Below are 23968 nucleotides of genomic sequence, written 5' to 3' on the forward strand. Positions count from 1 at the left end.
TATAATCTTGTTTCATGTGGCTTATCATTCAAACGGTTAAACAACAAAGCGAGGCAATTTGAACACAAATGGGAAGCCTTTCTATGCTTTTACTTGTCTTTATGTCCCATGGTACTGATACAAACAGAAGAAACTGGGTAGAAGAGGGTGGTTGCCTGGCAAAGGTCCCACCCTCAAGCCTGGAGACCAGCGGCCCTAAATGGGGACAGGCATTCCTGTTTTCATGCCCCAAAAGTTGCATTTTGGCCCACCATGCCCACTACTGTACCCATATAAACCTGAACCCCAGGTTCCAGAAGCAGACCAGCAGGCAGGGAGAGGAGGGGACAAGCAGTCGGATGGTGGAACAATGTGGCAGAGAAATAGAGAAGAGGAGCAACATCTCAACACTGAGAGGAGTTTGGCTGAGGATGGTGGAAGAGGAGTTTGGCCGCTGGATGGCCAGGCTCCAGGGGAAGATCATCTTGCCACTCCATCCCTGCTGCCAGCTCCCCATCCATCCCACTGAGAGCCACCTCCACCACTCAATGAAATCCTGCATTCATCCTTCAAGTCCACACTGATCGACTGAGTCCGTGTGTGACCCAGTTCTACCAGGACACTGGACAAGAGTTCAGGATACAGAAAGTTGTCACAATGGCCTTCTGCCCTTGCAGAAAGGCAGAGGGTCCAGTGAGCTGGTTAACACTCAAGCCATCTACAGACAGGGCTAAAAGGGCACACTGTAACACATGCCCACTTGGGCTCTTGCACCTGTCCGTCTGCATGCTCACCCCACACCCGCTCCCCCCAAACCTCAGTGATTTGAGCAGCAGTGGTGATGGAACAGGCAAGCCACAACCCTGCTGTATGTCCTTCAAAAGGGATCAAGGAACCCTCCTGTTTCAGTACCCAGCACACTGTAGACATGTAACTACCTGCTGACCTAATATGATTAAATGGCTAAATCACTACAAGTCTGATTCTACAATCAGACTAAATCACTACAATCTCTCTTCTGAAACTCTTAGGACCAGATGTGTTTTGGAATTCAGAGTTTTTCTGATTTTAGAAAAGTTACAGGTATATAGTCCATGTATTTATAAAGCACCTCCAGCAGGATATGGTACAGAACCCTATGATCAAGCACATAAATATATCTGCAGTGCAAAACTGAATGTTCATATTAAGTGAGAAAAATGATTATAAATAACACTGTGAGAATCAGTAGTTCAGCTCAGACTTGAGTGCAAAATGGGTTAGGAAAAACTTGATTTGCTTAGAGATTTTTGAAATTGTAGATTATACACTGAAGACTTACAATACAGACTACAGAAATGACAGGGGTTCAGAGGCTACAGCAATCAACATAAGCTATGAAGAGGTAAAGGTTAACCAGTATTAGTGAGGACTCACACTTTATTGGTTGGATGGGAGAACTCACTTGAACATACTGGGAGTACTGAGTTAGGTATGGTGGAGTCACATCACATAGGGCTAGACTCAGAGTCCCAAGCCTCCAGAGCCACCCAGATCCTAGGTGAAAGTAACACAGTGAGAGCAGGACTTGAGAAACATTAATCCGGATGATGATGACGATGATAATGATGATGATGATGATAGCTAGGTTCTCAGAGCCCAGGAGAATCCAGGATTTTACTATTAACAATAGGGAGTCAAGAAGGGGAAACAAAACCATGCAAAAAATAGCAATGGACTGTAATCAAGTATGCAGAAGCTGCAGGTGTACAAAAAAAAAAAAAAAAAAGGAGAAGAAATAAGAAAAAATGTAGGCTGTAAACTTTACTAAAGGCTTGTGAGACAAAAGGATACTATTTGTCTATGAAAGGATAGCAGTGTGGATAATAAAAGAGATTATTACTGTACATTGAGTCTAAGAGTGAGGAGGATCATATTCTACCCAGGAAATCACAACACAGATTTTTCAAAACAACAATAGAAGGAGAAAGGAATACCAGCTCAACTGAAGAAAGGAATGTATTAGAGGGGCTGACTACAGGGAGAAGCGATTGTTCTTCAAGAGAGGACAAAGACTGTAAATTCCCTGGGTGGTGAGTGGGCAGCTCATATTACAAACCAATTGTGAGGTTCAGGGAGGTGCAGCAGAAGGTGTAAGACTGCCATGAACTGAAACAGATGCATAAGAGTTTATAAGCCCTGCAGAGGATCTTGACTGAAAAAATCATGTATGATTACAGGTAAAAGATCCAGAAGAGATGAAAGCTGTTCATGTTTTGATAATAAGATGTAAGAAAATGGGAGGGGCTAAATGTTATCACCTGCAGGAAAAGACCACTGGTCTTGTAAAGATGTGGAGCAGATGCAGGTTCAGAAATAGATCTTCCTTGTTCACAGAGATGAAGCATCTTGTATTAAAGGGGAGTGGCATGCTCTTGGAATAGGAGTCAAGTTTTCCTAACAGACCCAGAAAGGGTAACACATCAAAGAGAATATGCATCATCTATGTATTAAAGAAAAAGGCACAATTGTTTACTTTTGATTGTAGCCCTGTTTCTAGAAGAATATGGCATTTGTATGAAAGTTGCTTGGAGGAAAAAATGGAAAGATCATACTGGATATAAGTGACTTCAAAAGATGTAAAAAATCTTCTATCACTTTCTTTCACAGCAGCTTGGAATGATTTGCTGTAATCTCATGTTTAAAAGACCTGAGGAAACTGGATAATATACAGTAAAACACAAAAGGTTCTCAGAACAACATGTGCAGGATTTCAAAAATAAGTCTAGGTGCCAGAAAGTGTTTATAGAAAAATGGGGCCTCCAACCAATGTGCATGGTAAATGGCAGATCAAGGAAACAGGTCAATAGGAAAAATATCTACCTGATAACAATTTGTGGGTAGAGAATTCTATAATGAGTATTATGTCACCATTAAGCATGAAAGTTTAATTTGTCAGCATGTTCAATAATTCAACTTTAGGATCCACTTTCCTTTTTTTCTCTTCTATTAATAGTATCATTTTTGAACACAATACCATCTTACATTTAGTAAGGTTTGAAGAAATGTAAGCTTTTAAAAAATGAGCACATAAAGAAGCTGAGGTAATCCAAAGTTCTGTAAAACAAAATCCGAGATAACTCTGGACACTTTAAATGTGTAAAAGTAGATGGAAATGATATTATTTTTATTTCTATCCTTCCTCATCCAAGATCTAAGAATGTTTATGTCACCTCATATGTATCTCAACATAGTATCATTAAGCCTTCTGCATCGAAGTGACAAGTGCCCAGAATAATAAATGATGTATGGGTATGCTTGTGTGCACACGCATGAGTGTATGTGGAGCTGGAAGTAGGGGAGTGACGGTGATGAGAGGCACTAAAATGAGGAAGTTAGAAGGAAGAAAGAGGATCATGAAAGGAAACAGCTGCTACAAACACAAGGGAAAACGATAAGCACTAAGATTACAGGGCTTAAAAAATCTACTTGTAGAACTCATGGAGAAAAGTCTTAAAATATGGCAAGTGTCCATAAGAAAAAAGAGTTGTGACAGTACAAAGTACCCAATTTCTTTATTTTAAAATATCATTTTAGTTGAATCTGCATATTGTTCAAAACAAGAAGATGCAGAATATTTACGTAACTCTTTGTCAGCAAAAATGCCTCAATGTTTCCTTATTTTATAAAATGTTGAGAATAATCTACTTCAAGTACTTGGCCACAAATCTGGTTACAGACGTTTAGCAGGGCAAGTTGAATAAAGAAGTGAATTGTTCTAAGAAAATATGTGCACTTTACACTGTAAGTTAACTTTTTTCTTAAGCTTACCAGGAGATGACATGTGTATCTTTCAACTGCTTTCCAGAGTTTTTTTTTTTTTTCTTATGAGGTCCCACCCACATGTGCAGTAGGGTCATATAATATCTCTATAAGTAGGTTTCAAATGTCAATATGCACTGGTGTATGGAGCTCTGTCCTACAGAGATGTAAATGCACCTGATGTGTTGGGAAAAGGATGGTATATTAAATTGCAGAAGGTGAGCATCTTCTGGGTACAATCTCAGAGGCTGTGGAATAACATAACTACTAAAGTCTAAGGTTATCCTCAACAACTGATGAATGAGAAGTAGCACACTTGGTCAACCCCTTTCATTGATAAACCTAAAGTGTTAGTGCAAGTAGTCCCTCAGAACTATGGAGAAACAAACACCCTCCTTTTACATGAGGAAACAGAATTGAGGTGAAAGGATTTCCCCCAAGGGTTCACTCATGATGTAGCTGGGACACAAATCCAAATCCATCTCCTTCACTGGTAAGCCAGTGATCTTTTCAGTACTTGAAACCCATTGCAGGCTCTTGAGCTAGACTGCATGGGTTCTAATTCTACCTCAGATAGATGGTGGCACTAACGAAGTGATTAACCTCCTGAGCTTCAGTATGCTTATCTTAAATGTGAGGATAATAATGGCATGTGCTTCACAACGTTATGAGAATTTCATGAGGTAATGTGTATAAAGAACTTAGAACAATGCCATACATGTAGAAAATGCTAAATAAATATCAGCTCTAATTAGTATTAACATATGTTCTCTTGGTTGGTAGGCAGCAAGGAATAGAAGAACCCAAACTCAGAAGCTGTATATTAAAGAAGATCTTGGTAAAATTACTTAATCTGTGACAAAGATTCCTTGCTTGGTCAAACTTGAGTGAGTCTTCTGAACCTTCTCCAAGGCCCATCTGTCCACTTCCTCATAAAATATGTGTTTTAGCAATCCCTGCTAAGTTAGTTTAGCAAGAATTTCCCACCCTCAATATATGATCATCCCACATAGCTCATCAGGTGCTTCATCCTCCACTATCTCCCAGGTAGTATGTGATCACACTGCCCTGTCTTCAACAGGAATCCTGTTAGGTTGGTTTAGCCAGATATTCCCCTTACCTCTGATGTTTCCTCTGACCCCCACTCTGCTCCTTGGTTATAAATGCCCACTTGCATATGCTGTATTCAGGATTAAGCCCAATCTTTCTCCCCTATCGCAAGACTCCCTATATCTATTTCTATGGTCCTGAATAAAGTCTGCCTTACTATGCTTTAATAAAGTATCACTGAATTTTTTTTTCCCTTAATATCCCTTAAAGCCTCAGTTTCCTCACTGATAGAAGGGAGAAAACAATAATTACCACCTGAGGGGTTGACTGTAAGGATTAAATGAGACAGTTCATGTAAAGTGCTTGTAGCAATGCTTACCATATAAGTAGTGCTCAATAATAGCTATTATTCACAATAGAGTAATTCAATAAAAGCTTTAATGTTTTATCACCAACCTAATTCCATCCTACCCTCACTTACTGTATCCCTCTACCTTTCACTTTTCTTCATCTTCATACCTAATAAAGAAGAACAGAGTTGGAGATTTATGCTTCAGCTTAAATATGGGAAGGAAGAATAAAAGTTTAAAGAGCATTTCACTTAATATATAAACAGACAAATTTATCCAATACATCAGTGTATAAGAGCTCACACTTTGGATAGAGACAAAGGGGGGCACACAAGAACACTTTCAACTGGACAGTATATCACTTAGTAGCATAGCAATGGTTTTGTTAAATGCCAAGCTAGCTAATAACTAAAGAGCATACTTTCCTCTTATATGCGATCAGTGGCAGTGTACATTGGTACAAAGTATAAATTCATTAGCAATAACCATCAAAATTAAAATCCATGTATCCATGAGTTTTCACTTCTAAGGGATTCATTTGATTGGTATGCTTCCATATGCATTAATATTTATATTTGCAATTTCATTACTGCAGCTGAATATAACACTGTTGCCCTAATTCTTAGTTTGAGATTTTAGGCATCTTTCCAGGAGTTAGGAGATAAATAGAACGTAGTTGTCGTTGAGTGTTTTAATGGAGAAAGGACATCTCCACATTAGACTGTGGAAATGAATGGAATAATCATCAACAACTTTAAAATGTGCTCTAGTAACTGTGCTTATAATCTATTAATTTTCTATGATAATGCATTTTACTTATCCTTGAGCATAATTTAGCAGGCAAAAATATTATTGACAATATCCCAGTATGTTGTATTATGCTTGATGTCAAATTTTGATTTAAGACATCAAGCATCTTGAATATCCAACTGTATTCTCTTTAAAAAAAAAATTTGTGGGGGGAGGGGGGAGGGATAGCATTAGGAGATATACCTAATGTAAATGACGAGTTAATGGGTGCAGCACACCAACATGGAACATGTATACATATGTAACAAACCTGCACGTTGTGCACATGTACTCTAGAACATAAAGTATAAAAATAAAAAAAAAGTGAACAGTCCTGATATACTAGTATAAACTACATTTGTCCAAGGATTTCCTTTCTTTTTGAATAAAGAAAAGTCTATTTGTTTTCTTTTCCCTAATCATTATTCTAGTAATCCGAAAACTTACAGAGCCCCAGTACAAGGTAATATAGGGAGGACTATAGAATTAAGAGCTAAATGATATAGATATTACTCTAATAACTACAGATGCAACCATCTATCCATCAATGTACTGAATGCCTAATGCGTGCCAGACATATGCTAAAAGGCAGCAGTAGAGGATTCAAATAACTAAGGCATGCTCCTATCCTCAATTGTGATTAGCTTTGAAAACCTATATTCTTTTGGTAGTCTCTGAACTTTCCTTTGCCCAGAATCTGCTTTTACAAATTATCCCTATAGCAGCTTGTGAACTGTCCTCCCAAAGTATAAGATCATGTCACTGCGCTTCTCAAACACTTTTGATTGATTAATCCACTCAATAAATATTTGAGCACCAACCATTTGCCAGACACTTTTGTAGATGCTTAAGACAGGGCAGTGTTGACAAAAAAATTCCTGTCCTAATGTATTCTAATAGGATATATAATATTCCTAATGTACATACTTGTATATTATTCCTAATGTATTCTAATAGGATAGAAAAACATTTATATGTGTGTGCGTGTATATGTGTGTGTATATACACGCACACACACACATATACATATGTTAGTAATAAGTACTAGGGGAAGATATAAAAGGGAAGGGGGGTAGGAAGTCTGTGTATGTATGTGTGTATGAACGTATCTAGCTTATTCTTGTCTTCCTGCTTCTGCTCACCTATTTACTCTTCCTGGGAATGTCTTCTGCTTCTTCTCTGCCTACTAAAATTCTTCCATTTTAAATACTTACTTCAAATTACTGTCTCTCTTTGCAAAGCCTTCGCAGATTCCTAACTAGAATTAATGCCTCTATCTTCTCCTCTGTATTATCACAGCTCTTTGTATTTCTAGCAGGTTATTTTTTTCCCCCTTATCTGGCTGTTCATCCAAGGTTACTACAAGTTGAGTATCACTAATCTGAATATGTGAAATGCTCCAAAATTCTAAACTTTTCGAGCACTGATGTGACACTCAAAGAAAATGCTTTTTGGAGCATTTCAGATTTTCAGATTAGGGATGCTCAACTGGTAAGCACAACACAAATATTCTGAAGTCTGAAATAAAAAACCTGAAATCCAAAACACTTCTAGTCCCAAGTGTCACCTGTATGGAGTGCCTAACACAGAAGCTGGTAACTAATATCCAAAAAAAAGAAAAAAAGTGAGTTGCCTAGGATTATAATGCTGTCCTAATCTTCTTGTTGTGAAAAGGGGGCTTTTTCCCAATGACACAGACACTGATGTCTGTGGCCTCTCTGCTCACCCTGGAGCAGATGTGTATATAAAGTTTATACACAGGGAGACACAAAAATACCACCAGCAAAGGAGACCACTCACCTCCAAAGGTTCTAACGCCCATTTACTTACCAATCCCCAGCAGAGTCTCTCATTATTTCCCATAACTCACAGAATTATTTTCACCATCTTCATCAACCTACTTTAAGTTGTATCTACAACACACCAGCTTTTATATTCAATATAAAAAAATTGAGCTTTTATTGTTTTTTTTGTGATTATAACAACAAATATAAAGAATAGGTCAGTTTTTAAGAGGAACTCACTTCATCCTTCTATTTATGGCTAGCATAGGCCCTTTTACTCAGGAACAGCTAGTGTCTCATTACAACTCTCAATATTAGAAGAAATTGCATGTTGTTTTAGATAGTAATTATGTACTTAAAAGAGGAAAGGGGGTTAGATAATGTGCTTTCTGAGGTCCCTTACCGCTGAAAATGCTGATTCTAATGCCTTTCTTAAAATAGTACTAACAAACTAGTCTGCTAGTCTTTATTCTTGAACTATTTCCCAGCTGCAGAAATATCTCCAGATGTAGAGTTATCTCTTTAAATATCTTTTGACTCATTGCAAAAATTCACTTCTAACTGACGTTCAATTTTACAAAGTGAATGTGGCTACAAAATGCAAAAATCACTTAGCTCAAATGGATGAATCACCTACATGTACATCTGGTTCAGTCATTTATGGGTTCAAATCTGCCTACCTACCTACCTATCTTTATTAAATATTATAAACACTATTTACTACTTATATATTATTCCTACATTACATGTATTCACATATACATAATATACATAGTTTTAGTGATACAAATTCTAAACAGAAAGATTACTAGGGCTTGAGATATAGCTAAAGAGAATGGACTCAAAGCTTTTGATCATTACTGTCAAGTGAGGATCATTCTCCTCAAGATTACCAAAGCCAATATTTATACATATCTAATAATCCACATTCATGCTGCACCCAGGAGTTCTGTCTCTTAAAGGCAGACCTTAATCTAGATTCATCCCAGATCTCTAATTAGATAAACATCAAGTAGGCACAGAAAACAGGATAATATAAGAAAGTCATTTATCTTGGGCTGATTTCCTAGTCTTAACTATAACTCAGAGAATAGTTAATGTAGTCCCATCTGAGACTTCCACAGGTTCTACAAAGGAATGAGGTAGATAATTATGAGTTTAGTTTGGGGATCATTCAATTTCCTTGCTGCTCATTGTTTTCTTCGGTTGTATATCATGTCACAAGAAAGTGGACAGGGATCAGAAAACGAGCACGGGGGACATAATATTGTTCACTGGCATGTTGTTCCCCTCTTTCTAGGTATTCGGGAGGATTATATAACCCATCCCCCTTGAAGTTATGTGACTTGCTGGAGCCAATAGAATGGGAGAAAGAGAAAGTTCAAGTTCAAGATACTTCAAGCTTCAAGTATTTAATTGCTGGGGGTCAATTCTCTAGCCTTCCTTTGCCAATTCCAGTAACTATGGCGGTACGTGTTGACATGAAACTGCAACTCTAAATTGGCAAATGTAGAGAAGCTACTCAGGAGCATCACCAAAACTTGCAGCAGACCTCAGGCATGCAGCAACCAACTTGCTGTTTTAAGTCCCTGAAATCTGAGGATTGCTGGTTCCTGCAGCATAACCAAGTCTGTCCTGACTGATACAAGAAGTATCTAATTTTGCCACATTTAGCAGCTCAGGAAAACTTTTTTGGAGAATGAGTTTAGGTTACTGGTTTCTGAATTACTGTTGGCATTCAGCTATCTCTCTTTTATTTATTTTATTCATATTTGGCTACAATTCAGACCAGGCAATTTCCCAAATATTGTTCTTGAAATAGAGTATCTTACTCATTAGTAATTCATTATTCTATAACTATAGCCTCCCACTGTGCAACTAATACAAGCTTATGGAATAGTGATGCTCATGCAAAGTAGCCAAGTTACTTATCTGTGATGGCTTTTAAAATTTTACAGGCATGGTGAAGCATCCAAGTTTGCCCTCTGGGAAAATCAGAACTAAAAAGACTTCCTTTGTGCTCTGTCAATGGCTCATCTGTCAATTCCATACCATACTCAGGCAGTATGGGGCAGTTTCAGTCTTCTCCTTACATTTCCTTAAAAGATTCTGTCTACTCATACATATTCTGGTTCTTTCAGGAAAGCCATATTTGAAGAAACCCATCTCATTCTCTAAGTAGTAAAGATCTAACATGTCATGTGAACAACTTTTGGCTGAAGAATTTCATCAGTTCAGGTACTGTATAATGTGGACAGCAAAAAGAATGCTTTAAAAAAAAGTATCTGCATTCTGATTAAAGTTAAGCTTAGCTGTATTCAATGGTAAAATTTTGACAATAAAAGATGAAACAGGCATGAAATGTTTTGTCATTTCAACATGCTTTTGGCATTAAGTCTAGTGCCTGAGTTACATGGTGGTGTGTGTTGAACTGTGTTTTCAAAAAAGTTACATCTAAGTTCTAATCCTGGGTACCTGTGAATGTGGCCTTATTTAGAAATGGAATTTTTGCCAATGTCATCAAGTTAAAATGAGGACATGCTGATTCGGGTGGACCCTAGTTCAACGACTGGTGTTCTTGTAAGAAAAAGAAAATGTAGTTATAGAGAGGAAGAACACCATGTAAAGATTATAAGCCAGGGAATGTCAAGGATTCCCAGCAACCACGGGGAGCTAGAAGAGAGGCATGGAAAAGATTTCCCCTCAGGGCCTCAGACACCTTGCCAACACCTTGATTTGGGATTTCTGCTTCCAGAATTGTGAGAGAATAAATTTCAGTTGTTTTAAGTCACCCAGTTTTTGGTACTTTGTTAAGGCAGTGTGGAAATATATAACATATGGTAATATATTTCAGTCACAGTATTTGCTAATGGTAGTTAGATGAGGAAAGAAACCCCCTTTGAAGGCTGACTATGCAAAACCAGGGCAGGACATGATGGTATACAGCTGACAGAAATAAAGCTGAAAGACTCCACATGGGAGATAGCTTCAACATAAAGCATCTACATATTTAACAAATATAACTATATTTGAGGAAATTAAATATTTAAATTTGATGTAAATGATATATCTTGGTAACCAGACTTTTAAAAAATGATAAATGTATACAAGGTAAAGATTTACAAAAACTGGCTCTTAAAACTATGATATTTTGCTAACTTTCAAATCTTAATTCTAGTTAAAAATATCACAAACATTTGATTATCAATATATCAATTATGAAATACAAATACTTTGCATATTTGGTACTTTTCTTTTGTACTTAGGTTTTCTTTTGGTTTCACAAATAGTAATTCCTGTTTCTTATTTGACCTTTTTTTTTTTTCAGATTTACTTTGATAGTATTCCCAGATCGTACTTGTTTCATCTTTTCACTGGGAAATCTTTTCTTGATTCTGAATTCTCCATTTACTTTATAGATCTGATCTATCCATATATAAAAATTAGAAAATCCTCTTTCTCAATATACTACTTATTCAAGTAACTGCAGTCATGACAATGCACAAAGAAAAAAATCATTGTGACATAAAAAATTAATGTATTAACCACCTATAAAATGAATCTTCCCTCTCATAGCCTTCCCTAATTAATTCTTTCCTATTAGCATTAAAATTTTACTTTCAGTCTTTCATTGGTCAGCAGATGTTATGACTATCCAATGATGTATAACAATACAATGCAAATATAAGGCAAATGAATTATAAAGTGACATTACAAACCTTGCAAAGATTTACTGACTTCTATTGATATTTACCCTGCATTTTAGTTTTATATTTGCATGTTTCAAAACATTCTGGATATATGACAACACAGAGGACACAGACTGTATTTTCCAAAAACTGCTACAGCATTATTTCTAGTCACACAGACTTTCCAGAATACTGCCACTCCCCCATTAAGAACTAGAGTTTACATAAAACCTTGCCTTATGAGTGGGCCTTTGTAGTTGCTTCAACTACTAAAGTATGGTGGAAGTGATCCTATGGTAACACAGCTTTCACTTACCTTTTTCTCTGTGAACATGCACCTCAGGAATCCTGAGCTGCCATGAAAGAAGTCTAGCTACTAGGAAGCTACCATGCTGGAGAGACCATGTAGAAAGACTATAAAGAGAGACCCTTGGGCAGTGGAAGTGTAAACTGTTCAGCCCCCATCTGTTTGTGTTTTGTTATCCCAGGAACCAAACAAGTGAGTGAGCATTCAGATGACAACAGCCCCAGCCACCATCTGACTGCAACTATGTGAGAAACCCTAAGCTGCCCAGGGCTTCTCACAAAGCACCCTGTCAACTTCAGAATCATAAGAGAGAGTAATAAAATGGCTGCTGTTCATTTAAGCCACTAAATTTAGGTTGTTACACAGCAAAAGAAAGCCAAAAGATTTTTACACCTGGAAGTAGAGTGCTGCTGTAACAAAACCTAAAACATGTGGCAACAGCTTTGAGACCAGGCTATGGGCAGATGTTGGAAGGGTCTTAAAAGAGACAGCTAACAGAAGAAGCTTGATGGTCTTCAAGGAGGCTGTTGGTAAAAGCTTAAAGGAATATCAGGAAAATGTTACTGGAAGCTGAAAGGGAATCATTATATGGTAGGAAAAAGTTTAACAACACTGTTAGCTGTGGTGCTGTAAGCAAAATTATATATATAATGAATTGGTGAATTTATCTGAGATTTCTAGGCAGTTTGATTGCATTAGTCCGTTCTCACGCTGCTATAAAGGAAAGCCTGAGACTGCATACTTTACAAAGGAAAGAGGTTTAATTGACTCACAGTTCTGCATGGCTGGTGAGGCCTTGAGAAACTTACAATCATGGCAGAAAGGGAAGCAAACACATCCTTCTTCACATTAGCAAAAGGGGGAAAAGCCCCTTATAACACCATCAGGTCTCGTGAGAACTTATTACCACAAGAACAGCAGCATGGGGAAGCCTGCCTCCATGATTCAATTACTTCCCACCAGGTCCTTCCCATGACGTGGGGATTATGGGAACTACAATTCAAGATGAGATTTGGGTGGGGACACTGCCAAACCATATCAATTATATAAGTGCCAAATATTTCCTTTTAACTGTCTATGACTGAGTTTTTTTTCAAAGGCAGTGTTTAATTTTCAAGATCTATTTAACCCAGAGGTTAAATCACAAAGAGTGACCTGCCCTCCCAAGAAAACCCTGCAAGATATTGCCAAATTAGAGACAGAAACCTTAAGAATCTACATGCAGAGGGATGCTAAGGGGTTGGGATCAGAATGGAAGGATCATAATGTTAAATGTTAAAATTTGTTTATACAGATCTGCTAAGTTGTGATTCTGGATTCAATGTATTAAGAGTGGCTGTTAGTGGTAACAGGTTGGCTGGCTGACTGAAATCCAGGCTCAAAGGTGGACTACACTAAATGAAGGTGAAATTCTAGAACTTCCTTGATATACTGTAGAAGAACGAATTCAAATGCTTAAGGAGATAAAATGCTAAGGTGGATTTCTCTTATGTAAGATCTGTTTAATCACCTGTTAACTTTGTCCTCCAGAAGAGCAGTGACCAACCTTTTTGAAACGAGGGATGGGTTTCATGGAAGACAATTTTTCCATGGATCAGGGTACAGGGGATGGTTTCAAGATGAAACTGTTCCACAAGGAGCATGCAATCTAGATCCCTTGCATGCGCAGTTCGCAATAGAGTTTGCGCTCCTATGAGAATCTGATGCCACTGCTGATCTGATAGGAGGTGGAGCTCAGGCGGTAATGCTCACTCCCCTGCTGCTCACCTGCTGCTGTGTGGCCTGGTTCCTAACAAGCCACAGACCAATACTGGTCTGTGGCATGGGGGCTGGGGACCCCTGCTCCAGAGGTCTTAAGAACATTCCCTTTACCAATTCTGTGTGAAATACATTCATGAGGGGAGATCTGGCATCCTTGAGAACTCACTGGTTGCTCTTCTCTGTAGACCCAAGCATGGCAGTGAGTTAAAAAAATGGCACTTTGCAGTGACAAAGGCCAAGTGGCAGCATTTAACCACCAGAAACAAGGTGGATATGGTGCCAGACTAACACCGTGAGACAGCAATTTCTGTTTGAAACTTTAATTACCTCATTAGTATAATATGCCTTAGTCTCCAGGTTGTGTTTGAAAAGCTTTGGAAGCTCACACATATCTAATATTTCTCCCTACTCTACTTTTACTCCATACCGTCACACTAATTCTTACTTTCAAGATTACTAGAGATATAAATTCATTCTCTAATTCCGTTCCCAAAACTCATCTTCCCTAAACTCTATTCTTTTTTTTTTTTTTTGAGATGGATTCTCACTCTGTCGCCCAGGCTGGACTGCAGTGGCACGATCTCAGCTCACTGTAAGCTCCGCCTTCCAGGTTCACGCCATTCTCCTGCCTCAGCCTCCCGAGTCGCTGGGACTACAGGTGCCCACCACCATGTCCGGCTAAGTTTTTGTATTTTTAGTAGAGATGGGGTTTCACCGTGTTAGCCAGGATAGTCTCGATCTCCTGACCTCCTGATCCGCCTGCCTCGGACTCCCAAAGTGCCAGGATTATAGGCATTAGCCATTGCGCCCGGCCCCCTAAACTCCATTCTATTTTATTCTCCCATTAGCTCCAATTTTCCACTAGAAATAATTTTTAAAATTGGAAAATAAATGATCATCACTTTGGTTGCAAAAAGAAAAAAAACTACACAGTGGAAAAATATGTAAAGTAAAAAAAAAAATCATGTAAAAAAGAGTTAATGTGAAACATTGGTAAAAATAGCAAGATACTAATAACTGATTTTGATAATCCAACTGGGTTTGGCCATTTTCTTTTACTGTTGTTTTGGGTCTTATCACTTTGGTTTCCCATTTTTCACATCAGTTCAGGGCACTAGAAAAATCAAAATTTATGAATCTTGACTCTAAAAAAAAAACTGGCAAAAAAGGAACATTAATCTAAAAGAAAGGTTAAATTTAAGGGACAGAAACACAATTAGGTTAACAAAATGTATATATCTGTATGGAAGATGTCTGAATTGACAGGGATTTTAAGATATTAAGATGGTAGCTAGCTGTGAAATATATATACGTATATGCAGAAATGGAAGCAGATAATTTTAACAGAAGTACAGGGATTAGAAAAGGTTATAAATTCATTTGGCACTTATCACCATGGAGTATTCTATTTTGTTCCAGAAACATATTTCATGAGGAATATTACAGTTCAATGAAACAGAGGGACCAGTGAGGGGAGATAAAATACATTATATTAGAAATGGTTAAAAATACTGGGAGTACTCAAGCTAGTTTAAATAAAATAGTGACAGCAAGTCAGAGAACTATAAATATCTGAAAGGCTATCAATTCCTGAAGGATTGTTGCAAGCATTTAATTTATGTATAAAAAGTGAGCTAAAAAATTTATGTTCTTAATAAATGTAGCTTAAAATGCTTAAAGAGATTTTTTTAAATTATAGAGATCATAATCAGGGCTAATTAAGTTGAAAGGAGGGTAGATTTGCTAGCAATTTGGCCTATCAAAAAAGAAATATAATGTCTCGTGAGGTAGTAAATTTTTTTTTTCTTAATCACTTAATCATTTATTTTCAACACGTGTACTATAAAGAACCTAAGAAATTAGACAATTTTAATAACCCATAAACATGTTGATTCCATTTGCAGATTTAAATTTTGTATAAATAGCAGTCATTGCATACATGTATCAAGTGTACTTTGTTTATAATAACATTTATGCTATAATACTCCTCAGAAAAAGAAAGGTTCTACTTGGTTCTAGGCTTCAGTATTATGAACTCCAAATAATGCCTTGAGGACCCCCAAAGGAAAAAACAGCTTCTACTAAGTTCTAGGTGAAGTATTACCAACTCCAAACAATGCTCTGAGGACCTCCAAAGGTAAAGTACTAATCCCTTTGGCCATTTATTGAGAGAGAGAGAGATGAGAGAGAGAGACAGAGAGAGAGGAGGGAGGGATGGAGGGAGGGAGAGAGAGAGAGAGAGAGAGAGTTTTGAAGCAACAATGTACCATTAGTAAAGCTGCTGTGCAAAATTATCCCAGTCCTATTCTAAGCTTACAGTTCAATTGATTTTATTGTCCTCACCTAAGTATATACAATTCACATGAGAGAAAAACACTAAATCAAGATGGTTATTTTCACTATTTTACTTAAGATTCATATTTAAATATAAATTAAGAAGCTAATCCAGTTTGAGAGGTACTTTTTACATTAGAAATGTTTTTTAAAATGTTAAACTGATATATAATTGTAAATATTTATGGCATATGACTTTCACATACAATGTGTATCAATCAAATCAGTGCAATCAGCACACCCATCAGCTCAAACATTTATCATTTATTTGTAGCAAGAACATTCAATACATTAACTATAGTCACCCTAGTGTGTCTCTTTCTCTCAATAAATGGCCAAAGGGATCAGAACTCTTACCTTTGGAAGTCCTCAAAGCTTTATTTGGAGTTGATAATACTTCAGCTGGAATGTACTCCTCCTAATTTAACTTTGTACCCATTAAAAGTGGTTTTGTGTGCAAATAACAGACAGATGTTCTACCCATAGTATGTATTCCAAAGTTATTGTGTGGCCTTTTTTTAAAAAAATACACACACAACAAATTGTAAAAGGCACCGAGATAATATCTGCTTCCAGATCAGTGCTAGGCTCGAAAAATAAAGCTTGTTCTACCAGGAATCACAAGTTAGAACTGAGTATTTGCCCAAGCAGAAAGTACATAGTGTCAGTCATTTCAGGCAAATGTTATTTGGCTCTCATCCCCAGCTATCTGTCAGAATAATTAAAAGAGGTCAAAACAGTCCAGCATAACTAGGCTTCATTATATAAGGCCATTTTGTTCTAAGATGCTAATAAACCAAAATAAGAAATAATAATATTATTTGAGCTATTTTCATACAAACTGTTGGCTCCTTATATCCTCCCTTCTATAATAAAGGGCATATTTTACTGCAAAGAAAATTTTACTTTATATATATCACTAGCCACAAATTTTTGAATGTCATTATATAAATGTTGCCTAGTACCATTAACCAAATAGCGTTAACTATTTTATGTCCACGTTTCACTTCTGTATTTACGAACATATCTATCAGTAAAGAGTTAACAATGAGATGCAATCAAACATTCATATTATCTGACATTCTGTAGACAGCAATGTAGATGATTTTTTAATCACCTTTCATTTGAGTGACCTTATATAAAAAATAAGTCAATAATTTAGAGGTTCTAAGTCTCCAAAGGAGATTTTCAAATGTAAATATAGAAAAGGTTATAGACAATGAGATTTTTAAGAAACCTCTGCCATGTCTGCATCCTGTTGTAACTGTTGTATCATCTTTTCTTCCAGCTGCTTTCCTTTGCTGCAAGAGAAGTCAAGATGAGTTTTGTCTAATTTCTTTGATGTCCTGAACTTTCTGTAGTCCTTTATTTTTCTTCAATTTGTTCATTACACATTTAGCTTGGCATTTGATCTTTTCAACTGTCTTCATTGCATCAGTAGTTTTATTCCATAGCTCTTACTGGTATTTCACAGGCTCGTTTCTGTATTTTTCAAATTCAAATGAAGTATCCACTGTAAGCTCATTATTAATAGTTGCTTTACAGAATGCTTGAGTCCACCTAACCTTTTGAGGATTGCACTTCTTTTAAAGTGTTTATGCCATTTGTATTTACACAATCTGAACACCTTGCAACAGCTGCAGATGAACATCATAATGTGGTCAGGGTAGATGGGCCCCAAAAAAACTAACACTTCTCAGTACACATGCTGAGCTGGGATGGGCCTCCACTGAGCAAACACAGAGCTTGAGAGGAAGTCAAGAGGTATCTTGGAATTCCACATTCTGACCATGTCATTCTTGAAGGAAAATGATGCATCATTTCCGAATAATTCAGAAAGAACTTATAATCTTTCCAGTTAGTTTTAAAATAACAATTCCGTTTATCAAATTTCTGAATTAACTTTTCTGAATTCACAGGTTTCTAAAACTGGCTTTAAGCAGAAGTCTGAAACCTAGGCTGGGAACTATGTAACCCAGGCCAAGAAGGTGCTTTACAGTGTCTTAGGAAGTTGTTTTTCAACTTAGGGGGAAATAACAGATTCCATTAAATTCCAAAAAGGATTTTTTTGTGTGAAAAAGGGCCTGATGTACTAAGTTAGACTCAGGATGCTTTAACAAGTTTTGTCCTATGGGTAAATGGTGGCTGTTTTCACAGATAACATGATTACTCCCATCCCTTACTACGGTTTGTACAAAAGAGGCTGGAAAATAAGTACATTTTTATAGCTGGGTGTGGTGGCTCACAACTGTAATCCTACTTAGCACTTTGGGAGGCCGACATAATGAGAAGGATCTCTTGAGCCCAGGAGTTCGAGATCAGCCTGGGCAACATAGGGAGACCCCGTCTCTACTGTTAAATCAAGAAAACCTAAAAAACATTTTCACTTACATAGCACCAAATATAAGAGCCTTTTTTTTTTTTAAACCTAGAAAGAGTATTTTGGAGAAAGAAACTAAGGATCAGAAGGTTTAAGAGTATCAAAAATCTGGGGCCAGGTGCAGTGCCTCACACCTGTAATCCTAGCATTTTGGGAGGCTGAGGTGGGTAGATCACTTGAGTTTAGGAGTTCAACATCAGCCTGGCCAACATGGTGAAACCTCATCTTCACGAAAAATACAAAAAAATCAGCTGGTATGGTGACACATGTAATCCAGTTACTTGGGAGGCTAAGGCAGAATAGCTTGAACCCAGAGGCTGAGGTTGCAGTGAGCCGATTTCACTCCACTGCATTCTAGCATGGGTGATAGAGCAAGACTCCGTCTCAAAAAAAAAGTGTGTCTAAAATTTAAATACTACTTCTTGGCTGGACATGGTGGCTCACATCTGTAATCCCAGAATTTTGGGAGGCCGAGGCGAGTGGATCACATGAGGTCAGGAGTTCGTGACCAGCCTGGCCAACATGGCAAAACCCTGTCTCTACTAAAAATACAAAAATTAGCTGGCCGCGATGGTGCATGCCTGTAATCCCAGCTGCTCCAGAGGCTGAGGCAGAAGAATGGCTTAAACCCGGGAAGCAAAGACTGCAAGATCAGGACACTGCACTCCAGCCTGGGTAACAGATTCATCTCAAAAAAAAAAAAAAAAAAAAAAAAACTAAATCTTTCACACATTTTCTCTTTACATGAAAGGTACTAAATAAGTTACATTTAGGCCGGGTGCCGTGGCTCACGCCTGTAATCACAGCACTTCGGAGGCTGAGGCGGGCAGATCATGAGGTCAGGAGATTGAGACCATCCTGGCTAACACGGTGAAGCCCTGTCTCTTATAATAAAAGTACAAAAAATTAGCCAGGTGTGGTGGCGGATGCCTGTAGGCCAAGCTACTCCGGAGGCTGAGGCAGGAGAATGGTGTGAACCTGGGAGGCGGAGCTTGCACTGAGCCGAGATTGCGCCACTGCACTACAGCCTGGGCGACAGAGCGAGAATCCATCTCAAAAAAAAAATTAATAAGTTACGTTTAAATGCCATATACATATATTAAAAAAAAGATACTTCTCATTTAAGACAGAATAGAAATTATTTAAAATTAGGGGTTGGGGTAAAGGATGAGCTACATATTCAATGCAAATTATAGTAAGTATTCTCTATTTCGCTACCAAAGTAGGTCAATTATACTAAAGAGAAGACATCTATGTGGATTGAAGCATTTTCTCACTTTGATATATGTAAATAATTTTCATGTTGTCTAAATTCTTAGGGTTAGTTAGAAATATATAATTCTCTTACAGACAGGTCAACTAGGGGAAATAAGTTAGCACAATCATTTGAATTGGTTGTCTACACACCGGGCAGGGCTTATTCCTTTTCTTTAGCTTCTTTGCACATGTAAAGCAGGCCATAAGATGTCCTGTTTTGCCATGGACAATGCAACCATTTTTAGGTCGACCCTGACAAATCACACAAGGTTCAATGGCATTAAGGGGCAAACTAGATTCCACACTTTCTTCTTTGTCTTGTGTTTCTTCTCTTTCAAACTCTTTCACATCTTCTTGGCTGCTATAAATAATGCTACTAGAAGTTGATGGCTGAGAATAGTCCTCACTTTCTTGTCACGGTGAGGCTTGTGAGATTTTATCATCATTTTCCTCAACACACGACTCTTTAGAATCATTCACTATAGTTTTTTTACAATCAGGAACATCAAAGCCCTCTTCAGCTTGTGTTGAGTTTTCCAGTTTGGCTTTCTCAGAGATTTCCCCTTTATCTTTCCCTTTATCTTCAGGAAGCCAATTCTCATGAAGGGCCCAACATCTGTTGCAATGTGATGGAAGAGGGGGATTCATTTCATTGCATGAAGTGCATTTCCAATAGTCAGCTAAGGGAATTTCAGGATCTTCTTCAAATGAATCTGTATCACTCTCCCCTGCCTGATACACAGTAACTCAATATACCTCATCATCTTCATCTGAGAGTTCTTGTGCTTCTTCACTAAGGCTATAATCTTCTGAGTAGAGAGATTCAACTTCAAATTCTACACTAAACTGATCTGAAACTGAATCCTGATCCAACCAATCACCTGAATGTTCACTTACACCAGCATCAAGATCCGGATTCGATGGCGTCCCTGTAGATTCACTGCTACTGCTTCTTTCACAACATATCTCCCTTATTACACACAGAGCCAGGCTTTCATCAAAGGAAAGGGAAATACTATCAGATTTGTGGCGTTTTCTTTGTCGTTCACCAGATAATTCATCTAAATTTTCTTCTGTCACACTAATCGCTCTCCTTCTAGATGAGGTAGATGGTCTAGAAACCAAATGTGAAGATGAAGGTTTCTCTTCCTGAAGCTCTTGCACAAGGTCCTTTTGATCACTCCCACCTTCAAGGTGACACCTGTTCTCACTCACAGATGTACCTGAGTCTGATGATTCCTGCTGACTGACTACTACCAAGTTTCTGTAGATCATGGTATATATTTTCCTGTGCTCTTTCACAGAGAAGCTTGGCACGCCAAACAAATCTCCTAGAAGATCATTTGAACAATATACAATATGTTGTTGCTTCTCATCATATAATCGTTTAGTCATAATATACTGGCCAAGATAAAAAAGAACCTCTTTCATAGTATGTGTCTTTTTGTGCACCGACAGACTTTAATAACTTCAAAAGCAATGGCTTTGGTCTAACCAGGGTCTCTTGTTCAGAAGCTGGAATCTGTGAGGTGGTTACAGCACCATCAGTAGGTACAGACATGTTGGTATTGCACATCTGCCTGCTCCTCACCATCCGGGGTTTTCGCGCTTGGAGTCGGGGGTCCCTCGAGACTCCCCAGTTTCCTTCACCGGGCCCGCGGAAGCACAACGCCCTGGGCCTCGGGGACCATTCCACTCTCGGGGCCAGGGCTCTGGGCGCTCGAATGCACTAATCCGGGGAGGGACGGGGTTCCTGACTGCGAAAGCAGCAGGATCTCGGTCAGAGGGGTCGGGCTCGGCTTCTTGCTCCATTTTCCCGACACACAGGGCCGGACACGGCCCACAAGCAACCAAGCTAGCAGCGGTGCCGTGGTGCGCGCCCCCTACCGCCGGAGAGGAGCGCGCGGTGTGTCGCGGCGCATCCGGGCATTTGTGCGCGTGCACACACCCGGCCCAGCTTCCGCCAATTGTAAAATTGTTAATTGAAGTGTTTTCAGTTGAAAGCTAGATGGCGATCTTTTAGGAGTGATGTTGGAGGAAATTTCGCCTTGAGTAGAAGACTGAGCTTTGAAAGACCTCAAATCGTGTTTCCAATTCCAGGGCAATGACTCACACTTGCCATGTGCTGCCCTGACAACTCTCTCCCTTGTCAAGTTACGTAACTCATAATATCACATTCCTCACTTAAAAAAAAAAAAAAAAAAGTACAGTAGATTACTTAATTAATTCCAGTTAGTTCACTATGGAAAATTACCATCAAGGATAGGATTACTCAGTTGTAGAGGACTTTAAAATAAAAATAAACTTGAGTCACTTTTTATGAGCCAAAAACCATATTCATTATAAATCTCTGTATACAAGAACTATAATGGGAGTGGAAGTGAAGGAATATTCCCCCAGAACAATTTTGGTGTTTGGACTTATAATTACATGCATTATTTTGGGACATAAGAATAGAAAACAATAAAATATAAACTTACTAGAGCAAAAATAGAAAATAATAAAATTAAGTATAAATTGTTGTATCAACTAAGCACGTATAAAAACAGACTTACAAAAGAAACTGGAAGCTGTTAATTATAATATCAACAAACAATTCAGTCAGTCTTAATGTTAGCAAATCTAATGGTGTGCAGTGGCAATTCATTGTGGTTTAACTTGTATTTATCTGGTGACTGGTAATGTTGAGTATTTTTTCATGTGCTTATTGGCCATTAGTACATTTTCTTTGACAAAAAGTCTAAATAAATCTGCTCATTTAAAAAACTGGGTTGTCTTCCTATTGAGTTGTAAGACTTATTCATACATTCTGGAAGAAAGTCTTTTGTCTGACACAAATTTTGTGTCTGTGGTTTGCCTTTGCCTTCCTAATGGTGTCTTTCAAAGACCTAAAGTTTTTCATTTTAATGAAGTCCGACTTATCACTTTAAGTTTTATGTTTTTATGATCTGGTATAATTAATATGTGTGTGTGTGTGTAAACATACACACATGGTTTAACAATTATACATGCAGTTCATTTCTCAATGGGACATAACCACAGTAAAATTATTCAACTTTGTAACTACCTTTTCTTAAATATAGTCTGCAATTTCTCAGGTTCTACTTAAAAGTAAAGCTACTATTTTACATTATTTTTCTAAAAAGGTATTTGTGGTTTCCATGGGAACACATATATCAATAATAAGGCATTTGAAAAGTTTCAGACAAATACATTTACATGCCATTTCTTTTCATAAACAGGACTGATAGTCTATAGAATTACTGCCCGCCAAACATCTGAAATTAAGATTATTACCTTCTGTAAAGTGCCAATGAATTTAAAATACGAATCTTCATAAAGCTAAGCATTTCCTTTTAAAGGCCTTTAACAAATCTCATTCTTCTAAAGTTACTTATGTACAAAAAATACTCCACCAACAGCAAGTTTTATATCTCATCTATATTCATTGTGGTTAAAGCTACTGTAAAGATATCATTCAAAGTGCATTTTAAGCTTCTAGTATCTATGTGAGCTGTCAAACAGTCCTAAGTGTAAAGCAACCATAATACAATGTTTAATTCACATTTTTAAGAAGAAAATCTTGTTCTTAAGGCAAAAAAAATTTGAAGTAATTTTTGTTTATATTGTTTTTTAAATTCAGTGATATTTGGATTGGCAACAGTTCTTAAAATGAAACTCAAAAACATCTACAGAATAGTGTTGGTTACTTCTACTGTGTATGCTTTTATAATAACCCATTAACTAATCAACTGTATAGTTAAATGTTACACTAAGAATCACATGAAGATATCTATGTAGAACATTGGTCTCAAGTAATACCAATGTTACTTTTGAATCTACCATCTGTATTATTTTCCCAGGGGAAAAAAAGGAGTCAAGATGTAAAACTGGAAGGGGCCTTAAAATGTAACTTTATTCCCAATGCAGGAATGCTTCCTATGACCTACAACAATAGACAAAAGCTGAGTCCAATACACAATGTCAGTATTACTGTGCAAAGTATCAGCCCCACTATCAGACAAATCTAATTATTGGAAACGTCATCTTTATGCTGAGTATTCTATTCTACCTTCTTGTGACCTTCACCTTGCAGTTCAAGTTCTGCTTTTTAAAATTATAAAGAAAACTACACTCCCCCATCAATGGAACAGTAAGAAATCATCATGGAGTTTGGCTCTGTGGAAGAAACAGACAAATTATGCGGTCATAGAAATGTTAAATGAACTCAAGCTGGATCTCTTGAAAAACCAGAAGTAGGCCTAAAAGAATTTAATGTATTTTAGGTTTTAAGTTTTTTGTTTGGTTGTCATGGAAACTCATCAAAAAGAATGATCCTGAATATGAATGTGTAACATATATATTTTGCTATTAATCAAAGGTAAGGAAAGTAAGTTGTGACATGTTAGTAAATACGAAAATGATTTTAACAGGCCTAATGCGTTTTGAAACATATTTGTAAAGCAGTATCAATGATTCAAACTAAA

General features: G+C 37.5%; 1 protein-coding gene and 1 pseudogene across 4 annotated transcripts in view; both read right to left on the reverse strand.

Annotated features, from left to right (window-relative positions):
- NECTIN3 (nectin cell adhesion molecule 3) overlaps nucleotides 1-23968 on the reverse strand; it is a 130492-nt gene that overhangs the window by 22823 nt on the left and 83701 nt on the right. The window lies entirely within an intron of this gene.
- Nucleotides 19302-21220, reverse strand: LOC117083549 (annotated as a pseudogene). Its single transcript, XR_004437119.1, has one exon. The product of XR_004437119.1 is annotated as an E3 ubiquitin-protein ligase Mdm2-like (transcript).

This window comes from Trachypithecus francoisi, unplaced genomic scaffold, assembly GCF_009764315.1.
Source record: "Trachypithecus francoisi isolate TF-2019V2 unplaced genomic scaffold, Tfra_2.0 Lachesis_group0, whole genome shotgun sequence".
In the NCBI taxonomy this organism is placed as follows: domain Eukaryota; kingdom Metazoa; phylum Chordata; class Mammalia; order Primates; family Cercopithecidae; genus Trachypithecus; species Trachypithecus francoisi.